Source organism: Salvelinus namaycush, unplaced genomic scaffold (genome assembly GCF_016432855.1).
Source record: "Salvelinus namaycush isolate Seneca unplaced genomic scaffold, SaNama_1.0 Scaffold2385, whole genome shotgun sequence".
Taxonomy (NCBI): Eukaryota; Metazoa; Chordata; class Actinopteri; order Salmoniformes; family Salmonidae; genus Salvelinus; species Salvelinus namaycush.
In genome coordinates, this window is record NW_024059214.1 from 28,000 (window position 1) to 39,223 (window position 11,224).

Consider the following 11,224-nt stretch of genomic DNA (forward strand, 5'->3'; position numbering starts at 1 on the left):
TAAAACTTTATGTCCAAATGCCTCCTTTTTTGTTTGCGCGTTTAGTCCAGTAATCCAAATGCACAAAGGGCGGGCACAAAGTACAGACGAAAAAGTTCCATTAGAGTTCGTAGAAACATGTCAAACAATGTTTCTAATCAATCCTTAGGGTGTTTTTATCATAAATATTCAATAATGTTTCAACCGGACAATACTGTTTTCATTAGAAAGGAAAGGGAACGGAGCTCGCGCTCACGAGACTAAACTAAAGGCTTTCAGCTGAGCCACCTGCTTTGACAGGTCTTATTCTCTCCCCTTTCACAATAGAAGTCTGAAACAACTTCTAAAGACGGTTGACATCTACTGGAAGCCTTAGGAAGTGCAATCTGACCCCACAGACACTGGATATTCGATAGGCATTCACTTGAAAACTACAAACCTTAGAGTTCCCACTTCCTGGTTGGATTTTTCTCAGGTGTTCGCCTGCCATATGAGTTCTGTTATACTCGCAGACATTATTTTAACAGTTTTAGAAACTTTAGAGTGTTTTCCACCATATGCATATTCTAGCTTCTGGGCCTGAGTAACAGGCAGTTTACTCTAGACACGCTTTTCATCCAAACTTCCCAATGCTGCCCCCTATCCCAAAGAGGTTTTGACATTAGATCCTCTCTAAGCTTTACAGGAATGTGGTTCTGAATGTGGTTCAGATTTCAAAAAGGCTTTACGGCGAAAGCAGACCATGCGATTATCTGAGGACAGCGCCCCACATACAAACACATGAAAATCATATTTCAACCAGGCAGGTGCGACACAAAAGTCAGAAATAGCAATATAGCCTTACCTTTGAAGATCTTCTTTTTGCAATCCCAAATGTCTCATTGACACAATGAATGGTCGTTTTGTTCGATAAATTCCTTCTTTATATCCCCAAAATGTCAATTTATTTGGCGCATTTGATTCAGAAATACACCGGTTCCAACTCGCCCAACATGACTACAAAGTATCTAATAATTTACCTGTAAACTTGGTCCAAACATTTTAAAAAATGTTCCTAATCCAACCTCAGGTATCCTAAAATGTAAATAATCGATCAAATTTAAGACGGAATAAACTGTTTCCAATACCGGATAAAAATAACGTGAAGCGCGCTCCAGTTCACGCGCATCAAAACAGTAGAGTCCACCTGGAGTGACACTTACAAAGAACAGCCATACTTCCTCATTTCTCAAAAGAAAAACATTGAACAATTTCTAAAGACTGTTGACATCTAGTGGAAGCCATAGGAACTGCAACCAGGTTCCTCATAAATAGGGCTTCCCATAGAAAAGTTATGGAAAACACAATGACCTCAACAACAAAAAATTCCCTGGATGGATTGTGCTCGGGGTTTTGCCTGCCAGATCAGTTCTGTTATACTCACAGACATTATTCTAACAGTTTTAGAAACTTCAGAGTGTTTTCTATCTAAATCTATGTATGCATATCCTAGCTTCTGGGCCTGAGTAGCAGGCAGTTTACTTTGGGTACGCTTTTCATCCGGACGTGAAAATTCTGCCCCCTATCCCAGAGAGGTTAATATATTAAGCCCCCTCCTGCACTCCCTGTTCACCCATGACTGCGTGGAGATGATCGTGGACTTCAGGAAACAGCAGAGGGAGCACCGCCCCCTATTCCCATCGATGGGACGGCAGTGGAGAAGGTGGAAACTGACAAACTGAAATGGTCCTCCCACACAGACAGCGCAACAGCGCCTCTTCAACCTCAGGAGGCTGAAGAAATGTGGCTTTTCACCTAAAACCCTCAGAAACTTTTACAGATGCACAATTGAGAGCATCCTGTCGGGCTGTATAACTGCCTGGTATGGCAACTGCACCGCCCACAACTGCAGGGCTCTCTAGAGGGTGGTGCGGTCTGCACAACGCATCACAGGGGCAAACTACCTGCCCTCCAGGACACCTACACCACCCAATGTCACAGGAAGGCCATAAAGATCATCAAGGACAACAACCACCCGAGCCACTGCCTGTTCACCCCGCTATCATCCAGAAGGTGAGGTCAGTACAGGTGCATCAAAGCAGGGACCGAGAAACTGAAAAACAGCTTCTATGTCAAGGACATCATACTGTTAAACAGCCATCACTAACACAGAGAGGCTGCTGCCTACATGCAGACTTGAAATCATTGGTCACTTTAATAAAGGTATCACTAGTCACTTTATAATGCCACTTTAATAATGTTTACATAATCATTACATCAGTGATCTTCAAGACAACTAGTAATTCTGAATAAAACAAGGTCCAATCATATAGAAAGAGACTTGAGTTCCCAGTTGGATGACCGTCACAACATATTTTCCCAGTTGAGTTCCCAGTTGTCTTGAACTTACTGAAGTCTGAGATTTCCCAGTTCCGAGTTGCCAGTTGTTTCGAAAGAGGCTGAATTCATGCTGGATTGACAGCATGACCAATGTTGAATGTTTACCCTTTAAGCTTGGAAAAGAGACCCTTAATCCCAGACTTGGCCCACACATCCACTCCACTGAATAGCAGGCTAGTGATTGCTTTGCAGTGCTTGCAGTTAGCCACTGAGTCCTTCCAAACCACTCATTGTTGATTTAGCAATTTACAACTTGTTGTATAATGTTTATGTCCAATGGCCAATGAGCACCGATACATTTTATCTCTAATTTCTCTTCATATGACGAGGATTGAAAAGGATTTGCCAGTAGATTGTCGACTTGACTCATGATGATCACATCTAGGTTGCTAGCTAAGACTTTAAAAGTATGATGTTGACATGTCCAATCAAAGCCACTGAAGATATAATGTGATATGACGTCATTTTATCTGTGGCCAATGACCATGAGCCGCATAGATTTTTCGGTGACGTAGTGTCCCCATGAGTGCTACTAGAGAACATTACCAACCCCTAGGCTCCGTATTTTGCGCTGGCTGCTCCACCACCACAGAACAAACTGAGCCTGAAACACCTGCATTTTGGAGCTACCTTACTCAAGAAAACAAAACAGAGACCATGTTTGTATGTGGCTTTATTAACGCAATGATTATTTGACTTTTACATTGTTTGCAAGATGATACGTGACACATGTTAATGCCAAAATGAAATGCAAAACAGGCAAAAAACATAAATATATAAATTAACAGGTGGGGCTCCAAACTGTTGGGGCTCTGCCCTACCTGTCCTGAATAACAAGTCTCCACTGACCGTACTATGTTAAAGCAGAGCCCTACCTGCCCTGAATAACAAGTCTCCACTGACCGTACTATGTTAAAGCAGAGCCCTACCTGCCCTGAATGACAAGTCTCCACTGACCGTACTATGTTAAAGCAGAGCCCTACCTGTCCTGAATAACAAGTCTCCACTGACCGTACTATGTTAAAGCAGAGCCCTACCTGTCCTGAATAACAAGTCTCCACTGACCGTACTATGTTAAAGCAGAGCCCTACCTGTCCTGAATAACAAGTCTCCACTGACCGTACTATGTTAAAGCAGAGCCCTACCTGTCCTGAATGACAAGTCTCCACTGACCGTACTATGTTAAAGCAGAGCCCTACCTGTCCTGAATAACAAGTCTCCACTGACCGTACTATGTTAAAGCAGAGCCCTACCTGTCCTGAATAACAAGTCTCCACTGACCGTTCTATGTTAAAGCAGAGCCCTACCTGCCCTGAATGACAAGTCTCCACTGACCGTACTATGTTAAAGCAGAGCCCTACCTGTCCTGAATAACAAGTCTCCACTGACCGTACTATGTTAAAGCAGAGCCCTACCTGTCCTGAATAACAAGTCTCCACTGACCGTACTATGTTAAAGCAGAGCCCTACCTGTCCTGAATAACAAGTCTCCACTGACCGTACTATGTTAAAGCAGAGCCCTACCTGCCCTGAATGACAAGTCTCCACTGACCGTACTATGTTAAAGCAGAGCCCCACCTGTCCTGAATAACAAGTCTCCACTGACCGTACTATGTTAAAGCAGAGCCCTACCTGTCCTGAATGACAAGTCTCCACTGACCGTACTATGTTAAAGCAGAGCCCTACCTGTCCTGAATAACAAGTCTCCACTGACCGTACTATGTTAAAGCAGAGCCCTACCTGTCCTGAATAACAAGTCTCCACTGACCGTACTATGTTAAAGCAGAGCCCTACCTGCCCTGAATAACAAGTCTCCACTGACCGTACTATGTTAAAGCAGAGCCCCCTGAATAACAAGTCTCCACTGACCGTACTATGTTAAAGCAGAGCCCCACCTGTCCTGAATGACAAGTCTCCACTGACCGTACTATGTTAAAGCAGAGCCCTACCTGTCCTGAATGACAAGTCTCCACTGACCGTACTATGTTAAAGCAGAGCCCCCTGAATAACAAGTCTCCACTGACCGTACTATGTTAAAGCAGAGCCCTACCTGTCCTGAATAACAAGTCTCCACTGACCGTACTATGTTAAAGCAGAGCCCCACCTGTCCTGAATAACAAGTCTCCACTGACCGTACTATGTTAAAGCAGAGCCCTACCTGTCCTGAATAACAAGTCTCCACTGACCGTACTATGTTAAAGCAGAGCCCTACCTGTCCTGAATAACAAGTCTCCACTGACCGTACTATGTTAAAGCAGAGCCCTACCTGCCCTGAATGACAAGTCTCCACTGACCGTACTATGTTAAAGCAGAGCCCTACCTGTCCTGAATGACAAGTCTCCACTGACCGTACTATGTTAAAGCAGAGCCTTACCTGTCCTGAATGACAAGTCTCCACTGACCGTACTATGTTAAAGCAGAGCCCCACCTGTCCTGAATAACAAGTCTCCACTGACCGTACTATGTTAAAGCAGAGCCCTACCTGTCCTGAATGACAAGTCTCCACTGACCGTACTACGTTAAAGCAGAGCCCTACCTGTCCTGAATAACAAGTCTCCACTGACCGTACTATGTTAAAGCAGAGCCCTACCTGTCCTGAATAACAAGTCTCCACTGACCGTACTATGTTAAAGCAGAGCCCTACCTGTCCTGAATGACAAGTCTCCACTGACCGTACTATGTTAAAGCAGAGCCCTACCTGTCCTGAATAACAAGTCTCCACTGACCGTACTATGTTAAAGCAGAGCCCTACCTGTCCTGAATAACAAGTCTCCACTGACCGTACTATGTTAAAGCAGAGCCCTACCTGTCCTGAATAACAAGTCTCCACTGACCGTACTATGTTAAAGCAGAGCCCTACCTGTCCTGAATAACAAGTCTCCACTGACCGTACTATGTTAAAGCAGAGCCCTACCTGTCCTGAATAACAAGTCTCCACTGACCGTACTATGTTAAAGCAGAGCCCTACCTGTCCTGAATAACAAGTCTCCACTGACCGTACTATGTTAAAGCAGAGCCCTACCTGTCCTGAATGACAAGTCTCCACTGACCGTACTATGTTAAAGCAGAGCCCTACCTGCCCTGAATAACAAGTCTCCACTGACCGTACTATGTTAAAGCAGAGCCCTACCTGTCCTGAATAACAAGTCTCCACTGACCGTACTATGTTAAAGCAGAGCCCCACCTGTCCTGAATAACAAGTCTCCACTGACCGTACTATGTTAAAGCAGAGCCCTACCTGTCCTGAATGACAAGTCTCCACTGACCGTACTATGTTAAAGCAGAGCCCTACCTGTCCTGAATAACAAGTCTCCACTGACCGTACTATGTTAAAGCAGAGCCCTACCTGTCCTGAATAACAAGTCTCCACTGACCGTACTATGTTAAAGCAGAGCCCTACCTGCCCTGAATAACAAGTCTCCACTGACCGTACTATGTTAAAGCAGAGCCCCCTGAATAACAAGTCTCCACTGACCGTACTATGTTAAAGCAGAGCCCCACCTGTCCTGAATGACAAGTCTCCACTGACCGTACTATGTTAAAGCAGAGCCCTACCTGTCCTGAATGACAAGTCTCCACTGACCGTACTATGTTAAAGCAGAGCCCCCTGAATAACAAGTCTCCACTGACCGTACTATGTTAAAGCAGAGCCCTACCTGTCCTGAATAACAAGTCTCCACTGACCGTACTATGTTAAAGCAGAGCCCCACCTGTCCTGAATAACAAGTCTCCACTGACCGTACTATGTTAAAGCAGAGCCCTACCTGTCCTGAATAACAAGTCTCCACTGACCGTACTATGTTAAAGCAGAGCCCTACCTGTCCTGAATAACAAGTCTCCACTGACCGTACTATGTTAAAGCAGAGCCCTACCTGCCCTGAATGACAAGTCTCCACTGACCGTACTATGTTAAAGCAGAGCCCTACCTGTCCTGAATGACAAGTCTCCACTGACCGTACTATGTTAAAGCAGAGCCTTACCTGTCCTGAATGACAAGTCTCCACTGACCGTACTATGTTAAAGCAGAGCCCTACCTGTCCTGAATAACAAGTCTCCACTGACCGTACTATGTTAAAGCAGAGCCCCACCTGTCCTGAATAACAAGTCTCCACTGACCGTACTATGTTAAAGCAGAGCCCTACCTGTCCTGAATGACAAGTCTCCACTGACCGTACTACGTTAAAGCAGAGCCCTACCTGTCCTGAATAACAAGTCTCCACTGACCGTACTATGTTAAAGCAGAGCCCTACCTGTCCTGAATAACAAGTCTCCACTGACCGTACTATGTTAAAGCAGAGCCCTACCTGTCCTGAATGACAAGTCTCCACTGACCGTACTATGTTAAAGCAGAGCCCTACCTGTCCTGAATAACAAGTCTCCACTGACCGTACTATGTTAAAGCAGAGCCCTACCTGTCCTGAATAACAAGTCTCCACTGACCGTACTATGTTAAAGCAGAGCCCTACCTGTCCTGAATAACAAGTCTCCACTGACCGTACTATGTTAAAGCAGAGCCCTACCTGTCCTGAATAACAAGTCTCCACTGACCGTACTATGTTAAAGCAGAGCCCTACCTGTCCTGAATAACAAGTCTCCACTGACCGTACTATGTTAAAGCAGAGCCCTACCTGTCCTGAATAACAAGTCTCCACTGACCGTACTATGTTAAAGCAGAGCCCTACCTGTCCTGAATGACAAGTCTCCACTGACCGTACTATGTTAAAGCAGAGCCCTACCTGCCCTGAATAACAAGTCTCCACTGACCGTACTATGTTAAAGCAGAGCCCTACCTGTCCTGAATAACAAGTCTCCACTGACCGTACTATGTTAAAGCAGAGCCCTACCTGTCCTGAATGACAAGTCTCCACTGACCGTACTATGTTAAAGCAGAGCCCTACCTGTCCTGAATAACAAGTCTCCACTGACCGTACTATGTTAAAGCAGAGCCCTACCTGTCCTGAATAACAAGTCTCCACTGACCGTACTATGTTAAAGCAGAGCCCTACCTGTCCTGAATAACAAGTCTCCACTGACCGTACTATGTTAAAGCAGAGCCCTACCTGTCCTGAATAACAAGTCTCCACTGACCGTACTATGTTAAAGCAGAGCCCTACCTGTCCTGAATAACAAGTCTCCACTGACCATACTATGTTAAAGCAGAGCCCTACCTGTCCTGAATAACAAGTCTCCACTGACCGTACTATGTTAAAGCAGAGCCCCCTGAATAACAAGTCTCCACTGACCGTACTATGTTAAAGCAAAGCCCTACCTGTCCTGAATAACAAGTCTCCACTGACCGTACTATGTTAAAGCAGAGCCCTACCTGTCCTGAATAACAAGTCTCCACTGACCGTACTATGTTAAAGCAGAGCCCTACCTGTCCTGAATAACAAGTCTCCACTGACCGTACTATGTTAAAGCAGAGCCCTACCTGTCCTGAATGACAAGTCTCCACTGACCGTACTATGTTAAAGCAGAGCCCTACCTGTCCTGAATGACAAGTCTCCACTGACCGTACTATGTTAAAGCAGAGCCCTACCTGTCCTGAATAACAAGTCTCCACTGACCGTACTATGTTAAAGCAGAGCCCTACCTGTCCTGAATAACAAGTCTCCACTGACCGTACTATGTTAAAGCAGAGCCCTTACCTGTCCTGAATAACAAGTCTCCACTGACCGTACTATGTTAAAGCAGAGCCCCCTGAATAACAAGTCTCCACTGACCGTACTATGTTAAAGCAGAGCCCCCTGAATGACAAGTCTCCACTGACCGTACTATGTTAAAGCAGAGCCCTACCTGTCCTGAATAACAAGTCTCCACTGACCGTACTATGTTAAAGCAGAGCCCCCTGAATAACAAGTCTCCACTGACCGTACTATGTTAAAGCAGAGCCCTACCTGCCCTGAATAACAAGTCTCCACTGACCGTACTATGTTAAAGCAGAGCCCTACCTGCCCTGAATAACAAGTCTCCACTGACCGTACTATGTTAAAGCAGAGCCCTACCTGTCCTGAATAACAAGTCTCCACTGACCGTACTATGTTAAAGCAGAGCCCCACCTGTCCTGAATAACAAGTCTCCACTGACCGTACTATGTTAAAGCAGAGCCCTACCTGTCCTGAATAACAAGTCTCCACTGACCGTACTATGTTAAAGCAGAGCCCTACCTGTCCTGAATGACAAGTCTCCACTGACCGTACTATGTTAAAGCAGAGCCCTACCTGTCCTGAATGACAAGTCTCCACTGACCGTACTATGTTAAAGCAGAGCCCTACCTGTCCTGAATAACAAGTCTCCACTGACCGTACTATGTTAAAGCAGAGCCCTACCTGTCCTGAATAACAAGTCTCCACTGACCGTACTATGTTAAAGCAGAGCCCTACCTGTCCTGAATGACAAGTCTCCACTGGCCGTACTATGTTAAAGCAGAGCCCTACCTGTCCTGAATAACAAGTCTCCACTGACCATACTATGTTAAAGCAGAGCCCTACCTGTCCTGAATGACAAGTCTCCACTGACCGTACTATGTTAAAGCAGAGCCCTACCTGTCCTGAATAACAAGTCTCCACTGACCGTACTATGTTAAAGCAGAGCCCTACCTGTCCTGAATAACAAGTCTCCACTGACCGTACTATGTTAAAGCAGAGCCCTACCTGTCCTGAATAACAAGTCTCCACTGACCGTACTATGTTAAAGCAGAGCCCTACCTGCCTGAATAACAAGTCTCCACTGACCGTACTATGTTAAAGCAGAGCCCTACCTGTCCTGAATAACAAGTCTCCACTGACCGTACTATGTTAAAGCAGAGCCCTACCTGTCCTGAATAACAAGTCTCCACTGACCGTACTATGTTAAAGCAGAGCCCTACCTGTCCTGAATAACAAGTCTCCACTGACCGTACTATGTTAAAGCAGAGCCCTACCTGTCCTGAATAACAAGTCTCCACTGACCGTACTATGTTAAAGCAGAGCCCTACCTGTCCTGAATAACAAGTCTCCACTGACCGTACTATGTTAAAGCAGAGCCCCACCTGTCCTGAATGACAAGTCTCCACTGACCGTACTATGTTAAAGCAGAGCCCTACCTGCCCTGAATAACAAGTCTCCACTGACCGTACTATGTTAAAGCAGAGCCCCCTGAATAACAAGTCTCCACTGACCGTACTATGTTAAAGCAGAGCCCTACCTGTCCTGAATGACAAGTCTCCACTGACCGTACTATGTTAAAGCAGAGCCCTACCTGTCCTGAATGACAAGTCTCCACTGACCGTACTATGTTAAAGCAGAGCCCTACCTGTCCTGAATGACAAGTCTCCACTGACCGTACTATGTTAAAGCAGAGCCCTACCTGTCCTGAATAACAAGTCTCCACTGACCGTACTATGTTAAAGCAGAGCCCTACCTGTCCTGAATAACAAGTCTCCACTGACCGTACTATGTTAAAGCAGAGCCCTACCTGTCCTGAATAACAAGTCTCCACTGACCGTACTATGTTAAAGCAGAGCCCTACCTGTCCTGAATAACAAGTCTCCACTGACCGTACTATGTTAAAGCAGAGCCCTACCTGTCCTGAATAACAAGTCTCCACTGACCGTACTATGTTAAAGCAGAGCCCTACCTGTCCTGAATAACAAGTCTCCACTGACCGTACTATGTTAAAGCAGAGCCCTACCTGTCCTGAATAACAAGTCTCCACTGACCGTACTATGTTAAAGCAGAGCCCTACCTGCCCTGAATAACAAGTCTCCACTGACCGTACTATGTTAAAGCAGAGCCCCCTGAATAACAAGTCTCCACTGACCGTACTATGTTAAAGCAGAGCCCTACCTGTCCTGAATACAAGTCTCCACTGACCGTACTATGTTAAAGCAGAGCCCCTACCTGTCCTGAATACAAGTCTCCACTGACCGTACTATGTTAAAGCAGAGCCCTACCTGTCCTGATGACAAGTCTCCACTGACCGTACTATGTTAAAGCAGAGCCCTACCTGTCCTGAATGAACAAGTCTCCACTGACCGTACTATGTTAAAGCAGAGCCCTACCTGTCCTGAATAACAAGTCTCCACTGACCGTACTATGTTAAAGCAGAGCCCTACCTGTCCTGAATACAAGTCTCCACTGACCGTACTATGTTAAAGCAGAGCCCTACCTGTCCCTGAATGAACAGTCTCCCTACTAAGCAGAGCCCCTGAATACAAGTCTGCCATGCCCGTACTATGTTAAAGCAGAGCCCTACCTGTCCTGAATGACAAGTCTCCACTGACCGTACTATGTTAAAGCAGAGCCCTACCTGTCCTGAATGACAAGTCTCCACTGACCGTACTATGTTAAAGCAGAGCCCTACCTGTCCTGAATAACAAGTCTCCACTGACCGTACTATGTTAAAGCAGAGCCCTACCTGTCCTGAATAACAAGTCTCCACTGACCGTACTATGTTAAAGCAGAGCCCCACCTGCCCTGAATAACAAGTCTCCACTGACCGTACTATGTTAAAGCAGAGCCTTACCTGCCCTGAATGACAAGTCTCCACTGACCGTACTATGTTAAAGCAGAGCCCCCTGAATAACAAGTCTCCACTGACCGTACTATGTTAAAGCAGAGCCCTACCTGTCCTGAATAACAAGTCTCCACTGACCGTACTATGTTAAAGCAGAGCCCTACCTGCCCTGAATAATCTCCACTGACCGGTACTATGTTAAAGCAGAGCCCTACCTGTCCTGAATAACAAGTCTCCACTGACCGTACTATGTTAAAGCAGAGCCCTACCTGTCCTGAATACAAGTCTCCACTGACCGTACTATGTTAAAGCAGAGCCCTACCTGCCCTGAATAACAAGTCTCCACTGCATGACCGTACTATGTTAAAGCA